This window comes from Heloderma suspectum, chromosome 2 (genome assembly GCF_057233095.1).
Source record: "Heloderma suspectum isolate Gila_16-S chromosome 2, 16-S_ref, whole genome shotgun sequence".
NCBI lineage: Eukaryota > Metazoa > Chordata > Lepidosauria > Squamata > Helodermatidae > Heloderma > Heloderma suspectum.
Window position 1 is genome coordinate 56,556,885 of NC_139459.1, and position 22,335 is coordinate 56,579,219.

Consider the following 22,335-nt stretch of genomic DNA (forward strand, 5'->3'; position numbering starts at 1 on the left):
GTGTGCATGCAAGCCCTACCCCCAACATTCCCAGCCACACAGGTCCTAGAATCATAGAATCATAGAATCATAGAATAGTAGGGTTTGAAGGGACCTACAAGACCATCGAGTCCAACCTCCTGCTCAATGCAGGAATCCAAGTCAGAGCATCCCTGACAGATGGCTGTCCAGCCTCGTCTTGAATGCCTCCAGTGTGGGAGAGCCCACCACCTCCCTAGGTAATTGGTTCCATTGTCGTATTGCTCTAACAGTCAGGAAGTTTCTCCTGATGTTCAGCCAGAATCTGGCTTCCTGTAACTTGAGCCCATTATTCCGTGTCCTGCACTCTGGGATGATCAAGAAGAGATCCTGGCCTTCCTTTCTGTGACAACCGTTCAAGTACTTGAACAGCACTATCATATCTCCCCTCAGTCTTCTCTTCTCAAGGCTAAACATGCCCAGTTCATTCAGTCTCTCTTCATAAGGTTTTGTTTCCAGTCCCCTGACCATCTTTGTTGCCCTCCTCTGAACCCTCTCCAGTTTGTCTGCATCCTTCTTCAAGTGTGGTGCCCAGAACTGGACACAGTACTCCAGATGAGGCCTAACCAGTGCTGCTGAGTAGAGGGGAACTAGTACTTCCCAGGATTTGGAAGCTATGCTTCTATTAATGTAACCCAAAATAGCATTTGCCTTTTTTGCAGCCACATTACATTGTTGGCTCATATTCAGCTTGTGATCGACAACAATTCCAAGATCCTTCTTACTTGTAGTGTTGTTGAGCCACATATCCCCCATCTTGTAAGTGTGCAATTTAGGGATGTTGGAGAATTCCACCACAGACTCCAGTGAGGCCAGATTCTTTAGAATACGGCCCCGCGGAGCCCGTGGTGGAATGGGGCAATCCCCCCCGCCACCCCTCGGAATCCCCCCAGGACGGAGCCTACCTGGCTCCAACGGCAGCTCCGGCAGTGGCAGCAACTCCGGGTCGTCTTCCAGCCACTGTTGGGCTGTGGCTGCAAATGGCGGCCGCTATGGCAACCACCATTTGTCTCCCTGCCAAGCTGTGATAGGCCACATAGATACTCACATAGCCTATCATGGCTTGGCAGGGAGGCAAATGGCAGCTGGTGTAGCAGCCGGAAGTCCAGCTGCGGCTGGCCCCGGCCAGCAGCTCCACGGCCTTGCCACAGAGCGGAGCCGGCTGGGCAGGATTCCGGGGGGAGGGACGGATCGTCTCCCCCCCACTGCAGATGCCCCTCAGCGGAGCAAGGTAAGGGATTCGTACATCCCTACTGTGCATTTGGTTTCTTTTTCCTAGGTGCAGAACTTGGCATTTATCCCTATTAAATGTCATTCTGTTGTTTTCAGCCCAGTGCTCCAGTCTCAATTCAAACAAAACTTTGAATTCTGTTTCTGTCTTCCAGGGTATTAGCTATCCCACCCAATTTTGTGTCATCTGCAAATTTGATAAGCATTCCCTGCACCTTCTCCTCCGAGTCATTAATAAAAATGTGGAAGAGCGCTGGGCCCAGGACTGAGCCCTGCGGTACCCCACTCGTTACCTCTCCCCAGTTTGAGAAGGTCCCATTGATAAGCACTCTTTGAGTCCGATTCTGTAGCCAGCTGTGGATCCACTGGATCATTGTTTCTCTAGCCCACTTTGAGCTACTTTGCAAATCAGGATATCATGGGGCACTTTGCCGAAAGCTTTGCTGAAGTCGAGGTATATTATGTCTACAGCATTCCTACAGTCCACAAGGGAGGTTACTTGATTAAAAAATGAGATCAGATTCATCTGGCAGGCGGATATCCGGTTGGAGCCATGGTGTCCTGTAGTGACTTGCAGAGTTCTGCAGGTTGCTTATCTCAAACAGCTGGGAAAAGGTTGAGAAACCTTTTTATCTTCCCCTGGAATTAAAAGGGGAAGCTTACATTATCATCCAGATGAAATCTTGGAAGAACAGCTGCTTCTGCAAAGAAACAGAGGGGCTGAAATCTAAGATTAGATGCTGGAGTGTCATCTACTGAACAGTGTTTGAAACTCCTAAGGAATTAGGAGACATAAGGACAAACAGCTCCAAATAGCATTTCGGAATTTAAACTACCAGCAATATCTGAGGACCTGTAATTAAATCTGCGTGTTTGTTTTTTGTTTCTGCAATTATACTTGCTTGTTGAAAGTGGAGGATGGCAGTAACAAAGGAAAAAAGGAAAGGCTTGAGAACGCCACCTACCCCCCCAATTCCTCCCTCAGCAAAGGTTTCTAGAAATGCCGGAGATAAAGAGGAGTTGCTTGCTTTGATAAAAACTATGTCTTCTCAGCTACCAGAGCAGTCAAAGAAACTTGAAACAATTCAGGACTCAATTACTGCCCTTCAGAGGGCTGTGGATTTAATTAATATATCTTTTCAAAAGATGCAAGCGAAGGTTAATGCTCTTGAAGATCAGGTTACTGCTCATGAATGGCCATGGAAGTGTCTCACAATATTTTGTTTGCTTGAATTTTTCAACTGGAGGCCTTCACACACAGAGCGAATCTACGTATCCTTGGTATTAAAGACATGGCTACTGATATAGGTTTGGCTGAATTTATAGTTTGTTCTTATTGAAGTTTAATATAATTCCTTTTTTTCTTTTTTCTTTTTTTCTCTTTCTTCTTTTGCTATCCTCCCTTTTTTCTTTTTCTTAGAATACTGTAATGTTGGAAACTGAAGATTCTGATTATATTGTTGGTAGTGTTTATTTCATTTATAAAAATAAAATAAAAATAGATTTAAAAAAAAGATTTGTTCTTGACAAATCCATGTTGGCTTTGAGTAATCACTGCATTGTTTTCAAGGTGCTTACACATGGATTGCTTTATAATCTGCGCCAGAATTTTCCCAGGGATTGATGTCAGACTGACTGGTCTGAAGTTCCCAGGTTCCTCCTTTTTACCCTTTTTGAAGATAGGGACCACATTAGCCCTCCTCCAGTCATCTGGCACTTCACCTGTCCTCCATGATTTCTCAAAGAGAATAGACAGCGGTTCTGAGAGTTCTTCTGCCAGTTCCTTTATTACTCTAGGGTGCAGTTCATCTGGCCCTGGAGATTTGAACTCATGCAAAGTAATTAGGTGTTCCTTGACCATATGCCTATCAATCTCAAGCTGCAATCCTGCTCCTTCAGCCTGTACTTCACCTTTGCCAAGGGGGTCATAAACCCTCTTTTGGGAGAAGACTGAGCCAAAGTAGGAACTGAGCATTTCTGCCTTTTCTTTGTCATCTGTTATCATTTTGCCCTCCTTATTTAACAGTTGAACCACCATTTCTTTCCTCTGTCTTTTACTATGCATGTAGCTGAAGAAAGACTTTTTGTTGCTTTTAGCATCCCTCGCTCACCTCAGCTCATTCTCAGCTTTAGCCTTCCTGACGTCATCCCTGCAATTCTGTGCTACCTTGCTGTACTTTTCCTTTGTTGCTTGGCCTTCTTTCCACTTCCTATATGTGTCCTTTTTTGTTTTCAGGTAATCTCAAAGCTTTTTGTGAAGCCACATAGGCTCCTTCTGTTGTCTTCCACCTTTTCTTCTTGTTGGAATTGTTTGTAATTGTGCCTTGAGAATTTCCTTTTTTAAAAGCTCCCACCCATCTTGGACTCCTCTCATTAGCGTCGCTTGCCATGGGACCTTACTGATCATTGTTCTGATTTTATTAAAATCAGCTTTCCTAAAATCCAGGATAGACATTTGGCTACACTCGGCTTTTGCTTCCCTTAGAACCAAGAACTCAAGTGTAACATGGTCGCTTTCCCCCAGAGTTCCTGTAATGGCTACTTTATCCACTAAGTCATCTCTGTTGGTTAGGATCAAGTCAAGGATAGCCAGTCCTCTAGTTCCTTTCTCTACTTCTGTAGGAGGAAGTTATTCACCACACAAGTCAGGAATTTCGGGCGGGGGGGGCATGTTTTGCAGAATTTTTTTCCCAACAAGTATCGGGGAAATTGAAGTCCCCCATTACTACTACATCATGCTTCCTTGAAACATTGCCACTTTGCTTTTCAAAAGTTTCATCCTCATCTTCTCCTTGATTGGGTGGCTGGTAGTAGACTCCGACCACCAGGTTCCTTTTATTCTTTGCTCCATTTATTTCAACCCAGATGCTCTCGATGGGGCTACCAAGCTCATCCTCCTGTATTTCTGTGCAGAGATATGTATTTTTCACATATAGTGCAACCCCACCTCCCTTTCTGTTCCTCCTGTTCTTTTTGAACAAGTTATATCCTTCAATTGCTGTATTCCAGTCATGAGAGTCATCCCACCAAGTCTCAGTTATACCTATCAAGTCATAATTTCCCTCCTGTATTAAGAGTTCAAGTTCGTTCTGTTTGTTTCCCATACTCTGGGTATTAGTATATAGACATCGAAGACCATGTGCTTCATAGTATGGCTTTCTTCCTACATGTGTCTGAAGACTATTATTGGGCACTACTAGAGCTGTCTCTCCGTTGTGGTGCATGAGCCTTCGTCCATTGTTACCCCCAGCTTTACGTCTCCTTTTCCCGTAGGATTCAGTTTAAAACCCATCTGATGAAGTTCTTCATGCTGTGGCCAAACACATTCTTCCCAGCCTTTGTGAGGTGCAACTCGTCCCTTGCCAACAGTCCATCTTCCAGGAAGTATAGCCCGTGGTCCCAGAATCCAAATCTCTCACGTCGGCACCACCTTCGTAGCCAGTCATTCACCCGAAGTATTTTTCGTTCCCTTTCTATCCCTCTTCTATCTACTGGAAGGATGAATGAGAAAACTATCTGGGCCCCAAAGTTCTTGAGTTTCCTTCCCAAAGCTTCAAAGTCTGACGTGATTTCTTCATAACTCCTCTTGGCGGTATCATTTGTTCCCACATGGATGAGAAGGGATACCTCTCAGTGGACTATATGAGTGCAGGCAACCTTTCAGTCACGTCTCTAATCCATCCTCCTGGGAGACAATATACCTGGCGAGTCCATAGGTCTTCGCGACATACTTGGGTCTCAATCCCACGCAGCAAGGAGTCTCCCACTACTACCACTCTTCTCTTCTTGTTGTTGTAGGCCTGGGTTTCATCGCCTCTGTTTGACTGACCTTCAGCCTCTTGCTCACTCTCATGTAGGTTCCCCTGTGATTCTTCCTCTGCAGGCTGTCCTCCAGTCTCATCCACAAGTACCTGGAATTGGTTCCACAGCTCCACCGCTTCCACTGGCGCTGAGTGGCATCTAGTTCTTCTTCTCCTAACTGTCACCCTTTTCCAAGGAGTATCCTCTCCTGCATTTTTCCTCACCTCAGCATTTCCCACTTCTGTCTCAGCTAGCTGTTGCTCTTCAAGCTTCTGGTCTTCCCTTTGCTGCTGTGGTTCCCCCATTCTGTCCAAGAACTCTTCATGTTCTCTTATTCCCCGGAGGGTCAACTGTCGCCGCTCCAGTCCACTTACTTTTTTTTCCAGCAGCATGATCAACGTGCACGTGTTGCAAGTGTAGCCCTTGTTGTTCTCAGGCAAGAAAACAAACATTGCACACACCTTGCAGGTCACCACCACTGGAGAGTCTTGTCCTTCCATACCCTCTTTTCCCTTTTTGTGTCTAGCTTTCTGATTGTTCTAGACTAGCCTGTGCCTCGTCCTCTACTCACTAGAGCAGAGCTTTCCAAACTGTGTGCCGTGAAACATTAGTGTGTCGGCGGCAGTGTGTAGGTGTGTCGCACGAAATGCAGAAAATTGTGCGGAAGGGCACCGCAGAGCTCCCTTACCCGCGTTTGTTTCCCTTGGCCCCTCCCCCGGAACTTCCTCAAGCAGCTAATGTTAAAGCAGCTAAGGCTTAGCTGCTTTAACATTAGCTGCTTTAGGATCATGTGGCGTCTTGACGTAGGACGCACGTGGTTGGCGGTGTTGGAACAGTATGGTGAGGTAGAGGCACGGGGCGAAGAGAGGGGAGGGGAGGCGCCGCCCTGGGAGCAGAGCTTGGCCAATGCCGGCATGGAGAAGTGGCAGCGGCCACCAGCCCTGCGAGATTTCGAGTGCACCCTTTGTGGACTTCTGCACTGTGCTGCTGTGCGACCACCGACCAGGCCAGAGTAGCACGAGGGTGGAAACGCCGCCTGGGACTGGGACTGCACCAAGCGGGCCATCCGCCATCTTGGCCAGTCGGAACGGAGCACAGTGGAGGCCAGGAGCCTCGGAATCAGTGTGCTCCCAATCACCAGGCCAAGTGCAGCTGCAGGCTGTCACCCAGTCAACCCACCTGCTGCTGGCTGAAGGGAGGCCACCCTCCCAAACCCAATGTGGCAAACAGCAAGCCACCCACCACGTGGCGCTTATAATTTGATTTCTGCCATTTATTTTTATTTTTACTCTGCTGTAATTGTGGATTAACCACCCACCAGCAGTGTACCACCGGAGAGTGCTGGAACTGGACTCTGGACATAGGCATTGCAAATATTTACAGCAATATAGCCTTGCAGTGAGACATATATATTTACACCATTTTTGCTGGACTTTTGCTTCTCTACTTCATGTGTTTTTGCAGCTGAGCTCCTACCTGGGCCTATGTGTCCTAATATGTATTGTAAATACTTTAGTTAATTTTGTTTATTTTTCACATTTTCTCCTGGTCCTGATTCCTATCTTTATCTCACTTTATCACTGTGGGAGTGGAGCGCAGGTGCTGTTATTTTCATAAGAAAAAAAAAGAGAAAGATAAGCACTAAAAACAGTCCTGTTATTTTCATATTTAGTTAGTGCTAAAACCTAGAAATAAATTCACATAGATTTATTCATTAAATTGCAGTTGAATTACCCATAAAATGGATACGTTTGTAATTAAGAAAAGGAAAGCTGGGGAAGATGATGTTTGCAGTGAATAAAATGTAGCCGCTATAGAGGAAACTACGCAAGAATCAACTGTTCAACAGTCTGTGTTAATACGTAAGAAGTGTAAAGGAAAAATTTCCAAGCCTCGTTTATACAGTAAAGACTATATGAAACTAGGGTTCACATTTTCTGGTAATAAAAACAATCCTTGTCCCCAGTGTTTAGTTTGTGGGGATATACTTGCAAATGAAAGTATGGTACCAAATAAATTAAAGCGTCATTTTACCTCAAAACACTGTCATTTGTCAGAAAAACCAGTAGAATACTTTATTGAGCTTTCAAAATATATAAAGAAGCAGTCTGCATCATTCACAAAGAGAATGAAGACATCAGAGAAAGCTCAAAAGGCAAGTTACTTGGTTGCTCAAATAATTGCCAAAAACAAGGACCCGCATGCTATTGCCGAAACCACCATAAAGGAATCTTGCTATGCTATTGTTCGAACAAGGTTTGGGCCCGAATTTGAGATAGAAGTTAATAAAATCCCTTTGGCAGATAACACAATTGGAAGATGTATTCAAGACATGTCTGATGACATTAAGCAGCAAATGAAGGATATTTTTCAAGACGATAATATGATCTTTACATTGCAGTTAGATGAAGCAACAGATGTCAGTGGGTTAGCACAATTATTTGTTTTTATACGTTTCATTCATACTGACAGAATTATTGAGCAATTCTTGTGTTGTCTAGAACTTCCAATGAGAACTAGAGGTGAAGATATATTTAAAACTTTAGATTGCTTCATGAAGGAAAATAATTTGCAATGATTAAATTGTGTAGAAATATGCACAGATGGCGCACCCTCAATGGTTGGTTCAACAAAAGGTTTTATAGCTTTAGCAAAGAAAGAGAATGAAAATATTATAATTACTCATTGCTGTTTACATCGCGAAGCACTAGTCACGCAAACCATTGGAAATGAATTAAGAAAAGTTTTGGACAAAGTGGTTCAAATGGTCAGTTACATTAAAACTAGACCTCTTCAATCAAGATTATTTGCTCATATTTGTGAAGACATGGGGGCAAGGTTTAAAAAGCTTCTACTACACACAGAAGTTTGTTGGCTCTCAAGAGGTCGAGTGCTTTGTCATGTATATGAATTGAGGGAAATGATGCTTAAACTTTTTGAGGAAAATCAGCAAAATGAATTCTGAGATCTAATTCAAAGCAGACTTCGGTGCACAAAATGGGCATATCTTGCTGACATATTTGAACATTTGAATAAAATAAACAACAGTATGCAAGGAAAAGGAGAAAATATCTTAACAGCGGTAGATAAAATTTGTGCTATGAGAGACAAAATAGCAATTTGGAAAAGGAAAGTGAAAGAAGGAAATTTTGAAATGTTTTCCAAAATTGCTGAGTGCCAGCTAAAATGTGATATCAGCTCACTAATTGTTGACCATTTAACATTGCTCAGAGAGAAAGTTCATCATTACTTCCCAAATGTTGAAATCCAAGACTATGATTGGATCAGAAATCCATTTCTTTCAACTGCAACAAGGAACTTTTCACTTATTGAAGAAGAAAAATTCGCTGACATAAAAAATGATCGAAATCTGTTAATGATGCATGAACAGGGTGACTTAGACAGCTTTTGGATTTGCATTTCAAAAATTCATCCAAACATAGCTTAAAAAGCATTAAAAATTCTTCTGCAGTTTTCTACTACATACATTTGTGAAGTATCCTTTTCAACGATGGCAAACTTAAAGACACTGAAACTTGGAAGCTTGTAAATGCTTGATGACGAAAAGTGAGTGTCTTACATACTGTTACTCATAAATGACATCAATGTATGTTATTATCTTACAAATCATATATTTTTAAAAATATAAATGAAAGGTTTTCATGAGATATGTTCTATCCCCATACATTTTGTTATTACAATTTATGTATGTGTCCGTATCTCTTATAACGGGTTAACTTAACCTCCGGTTTGCTGGTAAAACTGAATTACCGTATCACAAAATGATGCATGTCTAAAAAGTGTGTCACCAACATGAAAAGTTTGGAAAGCTCTGCACTAGAGGTTAAAAGCAGATTCCCACTGGTGTGGAAGTGTGTGTTACAACAAAAATAATAATAATAAAAAAAGGTTTTCCTTCTGACCAACCCTTCCCATGTTGAGCAGGAAAGTCTGCAAAGCGTTTCCAACTTGTGTTCAGCCAAACATATTTAGAAGCTTCTGTGCTATAGGGAACCCTGATAAGACTGGGCTCCCAACTGCATGGAGAACTGTAGCTGTGTTTAGCTGAACATGGGTAGAAACACTTTGCAAACTTAATTTCCTGTCAACACAGGAAGAGCTTCTCAGGGTGCAATCCTACGCATGTTTAGACAGAAAACATTCCTAGAACTGCTGGGAGTTGTAGGTCTTTTTTTCTGCCTAAGCATGTATAAGATTGTGCCCTGAGGTTGCTCATGTGTCCAGGGATATTGGGAGTGGGGCTTCTGTGCATGTTTCTGTCCACTTAAACAGTTTTAGCCCTCACATGTGCAGGAAAATGCCTGATAGGGCTTTAGCTATTATGGATAACCATGAGCTAAGGTTACTTCCCACCAGTTGTTTTCTTATTAGCTTTGTGGCTTTTTGTTTAGCTATTTGGTGGGAGAATTGTTGTTTTTTGAAAAAAAAATTGTTCCACGGTTGTCCATGCTTTGGTAACATCCACGCTTGATTACTGCAATGTGTTATATATGGGGCTGCCTCTGAAACGTGTTCAGAAACGTCATCTGGTTCAGAATACAGCAGCCAGATGGCTAACCATCACTGAAGTGAACCTATTTCCTGAGCACTTAAAGATCTTCATGGGCTTCCCGTCTATTTCTCTCCACAGTTCAAAATACTGATTTTTCACCAAATTGTGGTTTCCAAATTGTGTGGAGAGCCTCCATGGATACCCTGTCTTTCATAAAGGCTCCCTTCATGTGTAGAGGGCAAATACACATGAGAAGAGATTTTCCTCAAACTGCAGCAAGGGAAGAAAGGATTAAATTCCCCTTCTTCACCTGCTGCTATCCCACTAATTATCAGCTCTCTAAATGATGTGAACCCATCTGCTCTAACAAATCATTGTTCATTAACCATGAAAAACCCACAATTCACAACACAACAACCAACAATATGCATTTAAAAACAAAATAAAACCTTGCCTATTAAATGCAAAGATGCATTTAATGTCATGTCTAGTTTGACTCTGAGCCTACTGAGAGCTCCTAACAAAACAAATCTAATATTTGTTACTTCTTTTTATACACAGCGGTTGGGTTCACACAACACACAAGCCAGAGTATAGATTGGGTATGGGTTGTCATTGAACTGTGGGTTGTTGAATGTGTTGTTTTGTTGTGTTTACCCAGCCATGCTAACAAACCATGGTTTGTTAACCATGATCAACCCATGAAGAGAACCCATAGTTGGTTGTTGGGTTGTGAACTGTGGGTTGTTCATGGTTAACAAACTGATTTGTTAGCGCAGTTGAGTTCACACAACACAACAACCCATGTTTCAATGACAACGCATGCTCAACCCATATTCTGGTTTATTGTGTTGTGTGAACCAGGTTAATATATTCACCTTTCTCAATATAACTCTAATCCTATTCTGCAGTTGCAGCTTTAAATTCAGGAATTCACCCCCTCTTTGATTCCCCACAACCACCATTAACAGCAGCAGGCAGTTTCTATTGCTACCAGTGAAATGCTTTACAAGCTGCTGCAGCCATTCTGATCATTTCTTGCTTTTCTTTCAAAATGCACTGATGTTGCCCTTCTGAGAACTGTCTGGCTCACTGCACAGACACAGGCTAAAGGGGGAAGCACATGAGAATCTCATACCTCAAATTCTGTTCTTTGATGAATTCAGAGAAAGACAATGACCAAGACGCTCTGTGTGTCAGGCATGAGAGATGGATGTGGTTAAACATATCTCACTCCATCAGATGTTTTCAGAGCAGGGTAAATGAAGAAACATGAGACTCCTGTATCTTAATTTCAGTTCTCTGACATAGTCAGAGAAAGGAAATGACCAAGAGGAACTGTATCTCAGAAATGAGAGATGGATGTGGTTAAGCACATCTCACTCTGTGGTAGGCTCTAAGACCATAACAATTGCCTTGCTAGATCAGATGCTGGCCCATCTCATCCAGTCTTCTTTTTGCATCAGTAGACATCCTTCACAACAGCTCTGAAGCCTAGTTATGGGTGTCTGTGTGTATCTATCTTAAAAGCAACACTCCTATGCATGTTTAGACAGAAAAAGTCCTACAACTCCCAGCATGCCCCAGCGAGCCATGCTGGCTGAGGCATACTGGGAGTTGTAGAACTTTTTCTGTCTAAACATGCATAGGATTGCGCCCTAAACAGCACTGCAAACATATAGAGTCTGGATCCTAGAAGGATACTTTCAAATATTAAATTATAATACATGTGGTATGGCAATAAGTGAATGACTAAACAGAGATAAATTTAACACCATTTAGTTAAAATGCTTTTGCTTCTGCCTTCTTCAGTTAACACAGTTGGGGATTCCAACAGAGGATCCCAAATGAAGATGGTGGAAGCTAAAAGGCAGTATCCATCATTCCACTAATACAACGTACATTGAGTTAATGTAAGGGACATCCAATACAATGCCAATACACTTAGCTTGTGCAAAATGATTCCCCAGAAGTGGAATTACTATGTGTGTGCATGTGTGTGATTTATTCTTGTCCTCCCTTATTTCAATAACTAATTAAAAGAATGTCCAAATTCTACAAAATTTGCACATATAATAAAGCATATACAGTGCACCCAGTCTCCCATTGCCATAGTTTATTCCACTGATAATAAACTATTGGTTATGGCAGTAACCATAATTTACTGATTTAAAATTGGCCTCATCCATCACCAAACAAGATGTAATCATGTGTAAGCTAAGTTGCCCAAAGGAACACCCCTCATTTTATGACTATGAGCTTGTACAAACAACAATTTCCCCTCATATTTTGCTACATATTTTAGCACACTCCATCAGATGTGTGGTAAAATCCTTCTTACAATTTGGCAGGATAATACAGATGACCAAGCAACCCTGGGATGGAATAGCTCATCCTAGAGCAGTTGGTTATCTGTACGGGCTGTGTATGGGTTGCCAAAAAGTATTTTGGATATAAACTATTTTTAAAGTACAGAATTCTATACACCTAGTTATAAGCTGTCCACTTAACATCCTGAACTATTTGTTAGGGTTGTTGTTGTGAGGATAAAATGGAGAGGGGGATTATGTACAACACTCTGGGTTCCTTAAAGAGGAAAAAAGGCAGGATATAAATGTAAAAAATAAATAAATACATACATAAGTGTCTAAGAGAATTGCTTACAAAGCAGGCATTTGCTTTTGCTGAGTTGCTGTCACTGTTGGCAGTCTGCACTTTACATCCATGGCTTGTTTTACAGCTTTGACTTTTTGATCCAGTTCAAGTCTAGATATAATTGGACTATTTGTTAGTGCTGCCAGATTGGTGGCAGAAGGTTAGTGCTTCAAACCTTAAATACATCTACTTGGAAGCAGATCCCATTCTCTTTAATTAATCACTCCTCTGCGTAAGTTTGTCAGGATTATAGTACCACAATGCTAGTAAGTTATTTTAAAATCAATGGGATACTCTCCTAAGTATAGCCCCATGAAGATGACACCTCATGGGGGGGGAGCAGAATTATGGGGGTTCCTGTTTATGTAGAGAAGCCCTACATTCTTACATCTATAGGCTCCCTTTCCCACTATTGCCAACTGCACAACTGCTGTGGGAAGGGCCAGTAGGTGTATCTGTGTCAGGAGTACAGATGGATGAGAATTTCATTCCATTTGGGTTTTTTATAAGATCTTACCAAAATTCACACATCTCTTCATAAACAGGATTAAAAGAAATTGAGATTTTTAAAAATTCAAATATGGAAGAAAGCAAGGCTGCCAGATTCATCCAAACAGACCCAAGGCTGTGAGTGCTTAATTCTTAATTGTCTAGGTTTTAATCCCTGTGTATCCAACTATGTTAGTGCTGAATTAGAGTTGCCACCTCTTTTTCCTAACAAGCTCCTCATCCTTAACAGCTACCTGATAGGCACGTACAACATGGGGCATCTCTACGTTAAAGGAAAATCTGGGAGCGCCTGCAGCATTTTGTTCTATCTCCGTGGTGTGATGAGAATTGACTCATTAGATGAGGAACTGACCAAACATCCTTTCTCAGAAGCCCATCTATCTTTCAATGAAAAACAGCACCATTTAGTGGCTGAAAAATGGTGGTGCACCCCATTGTATTTAAATACCTTATTTAGGGCACAATCCTATGTATGTTTAGACAGAAGGAAGTCCTACAACTCCCAGCATTCCCCAGCCAGCTATAGGACATTCTTCTGTCTAAACATGCATAGGATTGCACCCTTGAACTGTGTTTTTTTGTTTGTTTGTTTACTACACTTTTTGCTGAGGATAGCACAGGAGGGGGCTTGGATGAGGATGGCATCATGTAACGGACCTGAAAACTTCCGTAGGTGGCCAGTCACGAGTGCACTATAAATGCCTCATGTAAAGACAGCCGTGGTCTTCTCCGTGCTAGAAATGGCTGCACCTACTGAATTTGGTTGGGGCAGATGGCTGAGAATATCGTTTTGGTTCATTGTTGATAGAATTTGCCAAAATTCTGAAATGTCTTCATATAGGAGACAGAAAGAATGAGATTTTTTTTTAATGTGAATGTGGGGAAAAGCAAAACTGACAGATTTGTTCATCCCTCAACAGGAGGCATGACTAGGAGGCACAGTCCCACTCCCCCACCCCTCCCACACTCACTGAATATGTGAGGAAGGTAATCTCCAAACATCTCAGGATCAAGGTGTGAGAGAATGAATTAGCATTGCACAGTTCTTAGCACAATAACATTTTAAATGATGGTGGTGGTGTCAGTAAAGATTGTTCTATTGTTACATAGATTCCAACTGTTCTTTTTTTTTTTCTGTTGCTCCCCACCCCCAAAACTAAATACAATTTCATTTTGAGCTGCCACTGTAACTTGCCATCCTCATAAAGATGGTCTCAAAAGCCACATGGTAAGGGTTGAACATAGCTTTCAGAGGTATATTTTAAAATTATTTTTATTTATAAAATTTCTGTAGTGCCCCATAATCAAAGCTCTCTGCACGGTTCTGTTCTGTTGCCTCTCACTAATATGAAAGCAAAACACACCCTGTCAGGCATCAGTGCTGCTCAGGGCTGTCGTTTCTTCTTGCTGACATAGCAACAGATGTCCTCCTGCCTTCACTGCTGTCACTGCAAAGAGGCACTGCACTTTGGACTGAAGATTGATCTTTATGCCTTATAGCTGGTTGCCAAGCAAGTATCCAAGAGGTGTGTCTCCCACCCCCCGTTGTCCAATGACAGGGCTGGCCTTGACTGCTAGAACATCACATTCATATTATGAACCTCTTTATAGCTGCCAAAAAATGAAGTTGATTCTTCAAAGGACAGTTAAAACAAACAAAGCAATGTTCTTCTCCTTATGCTTGCGGAGATCATACTATGAGGAAATAGATCTAGTTCAAGTCCTTTGCCTTTTTCATGTGACTTCCCGAGGTCTCATAGCTGCTGCTTATGCATGATAATGTCAAGATGCAGCTACCACAAGCAGAAGCAGTCATTTTGACATAGTGGTCTTTGCCATGCCACTGAGCCCACAAATCCACCTGTCTGCAGTTCCATGCTGAATCTCAGTGCATGTAAGTTTCATCGTGCAACATTGCCCCTTAAGGCACTGCTTCCACTCATGGAAGAGATACGGTTATCTATGAGCAGACGCTAGAAGCTCCCATGCCCAGGAGAATGGTGTAGTAAAAAGGCCCTCTGTCTTATTCAAAACAAGTTAATGAAGGATTCTTTGTCTTCCCTTCACTTCTTTCACCAGAAAGGATTCTTATAATTCTGATTTTTATTAATGTTTATTTTAATAACACTCTTAATCAAGTGTTATGAAACAATTTAAGGTAATAAATTAAATAAACAGAATATTTACTCATTGCAATCTTTTAAAATTAACATGAATTATGGTTGACTGGAAATATAAATGCTTTTTAAAGTCCAAAACTTCTTTTGTTTTCAAAATCAATAGAATATGTTACATTTTAATATAATTACTTCAATTTAAGGACAATTGTCTGAATCATGCAATGTTGAGAGCAACTCGTTTTCTATCAGATCTGGGTCACCTTTGCTTTCAGAATTCAACATGAATCTGCATATGAGTTGGGTGCCTATAAATAGTATGAGTTGTCAGCAGTTAGCAGAGTCTTCTCTTTTTTTCAACCTGCTGAAGCAGCTTTTCCTGTGGGGTGGTGAACGAATGTATGTTTTAAGTGGCCTCCTTCTTCTTTCCTCACATCCTCATATTTCTAAATAGCAGAAAATGTCAGAATAATTTGATTTCTGATGGAAGAAATGGAAAAAATATATCGGTGTAACCCTGATGTTAAATCAGTATTAATACTGGTGTTCAGATAATACCATGAATATATAGATTAAGGCTGCTGCAATCCTGTACCTACTGAGTAGGCATACATAGGACTGCACTGTAAAATTTCTTTCTTTCTAAAGCTGAAATGTGTCTAAAACTGCAATACTGTGCACACTGTCTTGGAAGTCAGCGTGTAACTCTGAGACTTATTGCTGAGTAAATTTGCATAGGCTCAGAATGTTGTTGTTGTTGTTGTTGTAAAGCAGGTGTGAGCAGAAAGTAGATATCCAGACATTTTGGAATTCAACTCTCAGCATTTCTAACCATCAGCCATCCTGGCAAGGGGCTTCTAGGAGTTGAAGTCCCAGAACATCTGGAGATCTATCTTCTGCCCACCTTGTTGTTTTTTATTTAAACAAGCTGGGTCAATATTCCCTTCCTACTTTTGTCCCCCACAATAATGGGGGTGGGGATGATTTGGCAAATTTCGCGGGCAGGCAAATTTGAACAATTTTTATCTTAAATACAAGATGGCTGAGGAGTTCTCTCTCACTCTCTCTTTAACAACTTTGGGGGGGGGGGTGTTACAACTTCAAATGGTGGCTTGGCTGCTCTCAACAGCCAAGGAATGCAATGGAAGCAACAACTCATGAGCTGGTGCCACTGAGTGGCATGAGGATGGGGGGGGGGGTAAAGCGCAAGGGGAGGGACGGAAAACCCTTTACCACCTCATAAGGGAAATGGTAAAATTTCTCCACTTCCCCCAAGAAATCAGTATAAAATAGGCCCCTGTTTTCACAGGGGAATAATATTTCAGGAAACTGAAAGCTGGGTTGAAACCCAGCCTTAAATTAGACAAATTCTTGGAGGATAGAATTATCAGCAGCTATTGGCCATGATAGTTAAATGCCACTTAATATGAGTTACTGGGGCAGCAGCACTGGAATGCTATTGCATTCCATTAATAGGCTATTACTGCAAAGAACAGGGCCAGAGCCGGCCAGCAGCTCTGCGGACTCGCTGCGGAGCGGAGCCAGCCAGGGCCAGCGAGGATTCCGGGGCACGGGGGAGGGACGGATCGCCTCCCCCCCCCACGGACCCAAGGTAAGGGGGGGTTCCCACACCCCTACTGCGGCCCAGTCCCTAACAGGCCACAGACTGGTACCGGTCCGCTGCCCGGGGGTTGGGGACCCCTGCTCTAGGGGCTTTCTGAGAAGCTCAGGCAGCCACAGAGGCTGCAAGGACAGAACTGGGTGTGGGGGAAATGGTAAATGTTGTATAGGTAGAGGGAATGACTGTAAGAATCAGCAGGCCTCAAACACAACTGTTCTTTATTTGTCACACACACAGAAGTGAAGAACTTAGCAGAAACTCCACCTACTGTTGCTACTCCCAACTCTACAGGAGCTGCCAAGGTTCAAAATACTAACTAAGCCACAGTACCACCCGCACCCCCCAGGATACATAGCATTCCTTCCCCCTTAGCTATCTATCATAGACTTCCAGCCAACGAGGAGGTACCCTTTCATGGCATGGTCTCTGCACTCATATAGTAGGTGTAGATTGCTCAGATGGCTTTCTGTCAGTAACTGCTGTAGGTAAGGAAGGAGTACTGCTCTCATCACTTAGAGGGTCTGGTGCTTCAGCCAGCGGTGAGAGAAACACATCAACTCCAGCTAGATCTTCAGTAGCTACCTCTGCTGATGACAACCCACTCTGGCCAGAACACCTTCTCAGCTGGTCAACATGGCGATGCCACACCGACCCATCTACACACTGGACCTTGTATAACACAGGTCCAGTGACCTCAAAGAGGAAGGAACCCACCTCGGTCCAGCACCATAGTTCCTAGCAAACACCTGATCTTGTGGGGCAAATGAACGAAGGGTAGGAGCTGAGAAGGCAGCATACACAGCTTGCTCCCGTTTGCTTTGTAAGTCTTCAGCTAAATCTGGGTGGAGACGGTCAAGGCAAGTTTTTAGACGCTGCCCCATAAGTAACTCTGCTGGACTGACTCCTGTTGTTGCACAAGGAGTAACATGCTAAGCAATGAGAAACCTGGAAAGGTGTGTTGGCCAGTCTCCTCCTGCAATACGCTTCAGCTCATCTTTTGATGTCTGCACCATCCATTCAGCTTGGCCATCTGCTCCGGGATGATGAGGTGCAATGGTGACAGCCCGGATAAGGTTCTTGTCAACAAATGATTTAAATTCAGAAGATGTAAAAGCAGTCCCATTGTCTGAGACTATAGTATCAGTTGCAAATAAGTGGCGCAGTGCTGTGATTGTTTGTGAGATATAGTTGTGATGGTACTAAGACTACTTCAAGCCACTTCAAGTAAGAATCTACCACAACCAATAAGTTTTTCCCTTGAAATAGTCCTGCAAAATCAATACGGCTTCTTGACCAAGGCTTCTTGGTCTCACTTTCCATGGAAAGATAGGTGCCCTTGGTGGATTGTGCCTAGTGGCTTGACAAATAGTGCACTCATTTACAGTTGTTTTCAATATCTGAGTCAATACCTGGCCACCAGACATAGCTTCTGGCCAATGATCCCTGGATGAGCTGCATGCAGCGTGGTCAAGATGGTTTGACAACCCTTATCTGGAATAACAACACGGTTTTCACATAGCAGACATCCCTTATGGGCAGACATCTCATGCTGATGGCATTCAAATGGCTTAAATTCCCCTGGCAGTTCTTCATCTGGCCATCCCCTCCTAACCCAGTTTAAAACATGAGCCAGTACAGGATCTCAAGCAGTCAGCCTAGCAATTTGATCAGCCTGATAAGGCAGGTCAGGAAGGACTTCTAGCATCAAGACTTCCAGTGGAAGAGGTACAACAAAATCTGGAATTTGGAGTGGTACCTGACTCAATCCGTCAGCATTAGCTATTGCTTTTCTGGTTTGTAGATAAGTGTATAATCATAAGCATGGAGCAGAACGCTCCAACGCTGCATGTAGGGTGATAGTATGCAGGGAGTAGCCTTACCAGGAGAGAAGATTCCTAGAAGAAGCTTGTGGTCTATGTGTATTTCAAAAGCTTGGCCATAGAGATAGTTGTGGAACTTTTTGACTCCTGCAATAACAGCCAAAAGCAATGTCAATTTGTGCAAAGTTCCTTTCAGTGGATAACATAGTCTTTGAATAATAAGCAGTTGGTGCCTCTGTACCATCTGGAAATTTGTGGCTTAGCACAACACCAACCCCGTAAGAAGAACCATCAGTAGTAAGGATTAGTTGTTTTTTTCATCATAATGTAAAAGCACAGGATTTGAACTGAACAAGTGTTTGACATTCTGGAAAGCGTTCTCATGCAGGCAGGTCCATTTCCATGGAACTCCTCTTCCCAGCAAGTGATGCAGTGGCTCAGCAATGGTAGCCTTTTGTGGAAGAAACACATGGTAGTAATTGAGAAGTCCCAAGAAGGCTTGAAGTTCCTGCTTTGTTTTTGGAGCAGGTGCATCATGAATTGCACATATTTTTTCATCAGTGGGGTGAATGCCAGACGCATCAATACAATAGCCAAAAATGTTACGATGGAGGTTCCAATTTCATATTTCTCCTTTTTTATATGAATGTCAGATGTGTCAAAACCATGTAGGACTTCTTGAAGTCCTTCAGCAAGTTCTTCCTCTGTTGATCCCATGGGCAGGACATCATCAAAATATAGTACAAAACCTGGACTTCCAGAAAGTAGGGTTTCCAAGAATTGTTGGAACAGTCCAGAGGCCACAGAAATTCCAAATTGGAGACGCTTTACTTGGAATGCCCCTTGATGTGTGTTTATTGTTTGGGCATCTGCTATAGAATTATCGATGACCAACTGTTGATATGCTTGGGCCAGATAAAGTTTTGCAAAGACCTTCCCTCCACCAAGAACAGTGAGGACTTGATTGACAGCAGGCACTGGGTATGGATTTATTTATTTATTGCATTTATACCCCGCCTTTCTCCCTCTCGCAAGGAACTCAAGGCGGCTTACATTATCCTCCTCCTCACTGTTGTATCCTCACAACAACAACCCTGTGAGGTAGGTTGGGCTGAGAGTCTGTGACTGGCCCAAAGTCACCCAGTGAGCTTCCATGGCCAAGTGGGGACTAGAACCCGGATCTCCCGGCTCCCAGTCCGTCACTCTCACCACTACACTACACTGGATGCTGCTTTATAGAATCATAGAATAGTAGGGTTGGAAGGGGTCTATAAGACCATCGAGTCCAATCCCCTGCTCAATGCAGGAATCCAAGTCAGAGCATCCCTGACAGATGGCTGTCCAGCTTCATCTTGAATGCCTCTAATGTGGGAGAGCCCACCACCTCCCTACATAATTGGTTCTATTGTCGTTTGCTCTAACAGTCAGGAAGTTTTTCCTGATGTTCAGCCAGAATCTGACTTCCTGTAACCTGAGCCCATTATTCCGTGTCCTGCAGTCTGGGATGATCAAGAACAAATCCTGGCCTTCCTCTCTGTGACAACCTTTCAAGTGCCTTATTAAGGCTTAAGTGCCTTATTCACAGTGCACTTGTAATCCCCACACAGTCTCACCTTCCCATTAGGCTTTAATACTGGCACAATGGGCATAGCCGACTGGGTTTGTGTAACTTGTTCTAGCACACCTCGCTTGATGAGATGCTCAAGCTCTTCTTCAATTTTTTCCCCACAATGCAAAAGCCACATTCCTGGCTTTCATGCAAATTGGTGTAATGGATGGATCCAGATGGAGTGACACTGGCTTCTCTTTGTATTCTCTCAATTCTTCAGAAGATACACTTGGAAATTTATTAACAATTGCTTCAAGCTGACCTGTAGTGAGGGCATGAATTCCTTGAATGCTAATCCCTATTGATGAGAATCAGTTTCCCCAAGAGGTTTTTCCTCTGCCCCTCCACAATTATAAGTGGAAGCTTCCCTTGGTAAGAGCCATACTGTACATCTACAGTGCAGCATCCAACGATATCAACCTTATTTGCATTGTAATCATGCAGAATGCATGATGGACCTGACAACTTCAGAGCAAGGGTCCCAGAAAATATGTGCTTAAAGGTATCTCTGTTAATTATGGATACCCCATTCCCCGAATTCACTTCCATTTTGCACTTCCAGCCATTGATTAATATTGTTGCATATAACCCAGAATCATGAGGTTCCTTGCCACAGACCTTCTGAATGTGATATAGCTGTTGAGTTTCATCACCCTGTGGATAATTAACCCCATGAGATGCTAGGTGGAGTGACTCTGCTATAGTTCCCTGGCCTTGTGCTGACAGATTTTGAATGGCGGACTTTCTCAAGGTGACCCTTCTTCTTGCAAAACCTGTACACACCATCCCTGAATTTCCACAGAGAGTGCTGATGTGGTCCTCCACAGCCTGAGCAGGAATAGGTAAGCCAGGGCCTATCTGCAGATATTATGGAGGGTGCCTTTCTTGTGTTCTGTTGACCCTGCTGCCCAGAATTCTTAGCTTGCTGGCTTCGGATGGCATTTACATCATCCGCATCTCTCTTGAGTTCTGTGACATACAGTGTTGCAGTCTCACTGGCTAATGCCTTTTCTTGAGCCACTGCAAATGTCAGCTTTGGCTAGGACAGGAGGCCTCATTGTAGTGCTTCATCATAAACCCCACAGACAAGGTGATCCCTCAACATATCCTCTAGAAAATCCCCAAAGTTGCAGTGTTGAGAAGATTACTCAGTTCTGCGATATAAGTGGCAATACCCTCTCGAGGCTGCTGCATTTGTTTGTGAAATTTAAATCTCTGCACAATAACTGAAGGATTTGGTGAGAAATCTATCTTCAGTAAGCTTAAAAGTTCATCCAATGTCTTAGTTTGGGGTGAGGCAGGAGCAGTGAGGGATCTTATTATGGCAAATGTCTGTGGCCCACAAACAGTCAAGAGCACAGCTCGCTTTTGTTCAGCATTTAGCTATCTTATTTGCTTCAAGATAGAATGAAAGCTGTTCTGCATAAGAATCCCAGGAAGTAGGTTGACTAACATCAAACTCTTTGATATGTCCAACAGCAGTTGTTTTGATTTTATTTCTCTTTTAAAAAACAAACACACACACAGGAATTGCTCAAAGTCAGGTCTAGCTGACTGCTTACAGGTTAGCTGTGTAAATGGATTCACAGTCCTTGCTGCCTGCATAGCTCTCCGTATCCAATCCTCATCACCACAAAATCTTGTATAGGTAGAGAAAATGAATGTAAGACCCAGCAGGCCTCAAACAGAACTGTTCTTTATTTATCACACACACGAGCGAAGAACTTAGCAGAAGTTCCACCCACTGTTGCTACTCTCAACCCTACAGGAGCTGCCAAGGTTCAAAACAATAACTAAGCCACAGTATACACACACACACACCAATACATAACAGTAAATAAAAGAGCACACACACTGCTCAGCCACCTCCTTACAGGAAGGTAAACACTGAAGCCCTGTACCCTGAGAAATTTCTCCGAAATTCTCAATATCCCAAAGAAAGAGGCAGAAAAACGGCTGCCTCTTTCACAGGGAAATGGAGAGGTTGCAAAAGGGCAGGTGGGGGTTCAGCACAGCACTAGATGAGACTGCACAAAATCTGAGAAACCACCAAAAAAAATGGTGGTTGAGGGAAAGGGGACAGTGACAAAGGAAGGGTGCATAGCCTTCTGGGGAACCCCAGAGAGCTGGGTTGGAACCCCAGGTTGGCTGAATTTGGGCCCAAGGCCTGAGTTTCTGCAGCCCTGATCTATAGCCCCCTGAGCTGGATGTCCCTGGGGAACAGGCCACTTCAGTAGACCCTGGGGCTGACCAAGAAGATCCTGTGCCCTTGGGGGAAGATGTCATCAGCTCCATCCCCTCAGAGGTGGAGGCCTCCACTCCTGATTCGGAGGATGTCAAGCTACTGCCTAGCTTCTTGGAATACCAGCATCTAAAGATAGAGGCAAAGGCAACAGTTAGGCAAAGAAGTGCCCACTTACAAAAGAGAACTCATGAGTAAA